This window comes from Pseudomyrmex gracilis, unplaced genomic scaffold, assembly GCF_002006095.1.
Source record: "Pseudomyrmex gracilis isolate BER0280 unplaced genomic scaffold, ASM200609v1 scaffold_1952, whole genome shotgun sequence".
In the NCBI taxonomy this organism is placed as follows: Eukaryota; Metazoa; Arthropoda; class Insecta; order Hymenoptera; family Formicidae; genus Pseudomyrmex; species Pseudomyrmex gracilis.
In genome coordinates, this window is record NW_018022536.1 from 6,336 (window position 1) to 8,687 (window position 2,352).

A 2,352-nucleotide genomic window follows, 5' to 3' on the forward strand; every position below is an offset into this window, starting at 1 on the left:
TTTTCTACGACAGTTTTCTTGATCTTTTGAAGAACACGTACAAAAACGAGATGGAATTGCATCAAACTTTACACGTTTGCGTCTAGCAACAAATTCGATTTCTGATGGCTTAAAATGTATCTACAAAAAAATCACAAACATGCTGTAATTCTAACAATATATTGCATTATTATATGTTTATCTTTTGAAGTACAAAATTAGAACATATTGCACATTGCTACTAACCTCGCAAAGTTTTTGAGAACTACTAGGTGACCAGTTCTTGCTTCTTCCAACTGTAGCAATCTATTTTCTCTTTAAACTTTCATCATGCGGATATCTTACCAATGCATAGCCTTGATCACTTCTGTTTGAACAATTGTATGCAGTGCAACTTGATGGCATGGTGCCTGTGTAATATAAATACAATAAATTATTCGATTAAGAATTTTGTGTGTCACCAAATAACTGTTCACAAACTAACAGTAAATATATATAACCAACTTCTAAATATTTATCTCTTATATAATAAAAGTTACTTTTAGCTAATAAATACTTAATCATTCAATTTATAACAAATTTAAGTATATAATATCAAGTTCAAAACACAATTATTAATATTTAACGATTACTAACCTCATGATCCACCAACATCTGTCAATGCACTGGCGTCGCATGTCAAAATCTGCACATATTGATGCCAGCCAATCGCGGCATAGCTAGTCACATGACCAAGTTGGCGATTCTCTTTCCTAGAGGTTCTTTACACTGTATGACACAGTGGTCTAGTTTCCACCAAAACCCTCAATTCGGTTCCACTCCAGATCAAATTTAGTGTTCCGTTTCCACTGGAAGTAGAATAGAAGTGAGAAAAATTTATATTTTAGTAGAGCCAACTTAAAACTCGCTTGTGTAAATATAAACAGACATAACTTGAAAAGAATATAATCCGAGAAACTTCTAATTGACTCCGCGGAAATGATGCAATCATATATTTTATCTTTTTATTTTCAACTTGCATCGACTTCTTAACAAGACCTGACATAATGCAAACTTAATAAAAAATAGAAGTTGACATTATTTAGTCTCAAACGTTTCCACCGATTAAAATTGTATGTCAATTCGCTGCCACTCCGATAAAACTTATAGATCTAAGCAAAAGTGAATTGAGCGCAATTCGACGTGTTTCCATCGACTTAAATTTGATTCTATACCGCAGTAGGTGTGAATTAATGGGTGTGTTTAGCCGAAGTTAGCGCTACGTAGCGCTACGTAGCGCTAACTTCGGCTAAACACACCCAATGTTTCGGTGGAAACTAGATCAGTGTAACACAGTGGCTTAGTTTACATCGTCAAAACTTGATACGCGTATTAAGTTTGGTGCGTACCAAAGTCTTTAGTACGGGTGCGTTTACATCAAACGTACTAAAAGAAACAAATAATACGAATATAATTTATGTCGACTGCCTTCTAGCAGTGATAGTTGGATTTAATGTGCTTGAGTTTCTTGTTGCAGATCATGTATAATTTGTTTCAATAAAAAACGTGTATAATGTAGAGTGTATAATTTATTTAAAAAAGGATGAATAAGAACAGTATACAAAAATATATAGCTTGAGCCGTTTTAAAAAAGCCTCTTTTCTCCATATTTTCAACTAATAAATTAAAAATATCTATATGTTTGTGTTTTTTTTCCGTCCAGTAAAACAACAATTTGCTTTTCCAGGCATAATTCCAAAAATGTTTTTGTTTCATCTTCTCCTTAATTTATACCTTTTCTGCAAGACATTTTGATTAGAGAGACTAAAAGATTATAAGTTTATAATTTTAACCTATATCTTTTAATCAACTTATAACTTTAAAATACGTTTCATGCGTTTACATCGTTATTTGTATCACTTGATACGCATATCAGTTTAGTACGATACTCCTGTTTGATACGCTCGTATCAAGTTGATCCGATAGCGTTTACATCGTGCGTACTAAAATATTTAGTACAAATTTGGTACGAATATAGTACTTGATACGCGTATCAATTGCATGATGTAAACTAAGCCAGTGTCGACTTGTAGTTGGAACGCTTTTTAGCTTGACCGGCTCAGTGGTCTCGCGGCCTGAGTGCAGGGGCTGCGAATCCGAAGGTCTCGAATTCGAATCCGCTCATCACCTAAGGATTTTTTCCGGGCCAGTCCCTTTCGAGTTTATCGATTGATCGGTGAACTAAATCGAGACTCCAAAAATTAATTCGAGTGTAATCTCGAATTAATCTACCTCCCACAAGCAGGCGCGTTTTTAAGACCGGTAAAACTTCGGTGCAAGGACAAAGATGAGAGGGCCCTTTAATTAATAATAATAATAATAATAATAATAATA

At 34.0% G+C, this 2,352-nt stretch overlaps 1 long non-coding RNA gene across 1 annotated transcript; it reads right to left on the reverse strand.

Annotated features, from left to right (window-relative positions):
- Positions 1 to 21: 21 nt before the first annotated feature.
- On the reverse strand, positions 22 to 682 carry LOC109862550. The gene is made up of 3 exons (XR_002251154.1): positions 616 to 682; positions 226 to 389; positions 22 to 120 (listed from the first exon to the last, which is right to left on the reverse strand). It is a non-coding gene; the product is annotated as an uncharacterized LOC109862550 (long non-coding RNA).
- Between the last annotated feature and the right edge of the window lie 1,670 nt (positions 683 to 2,352).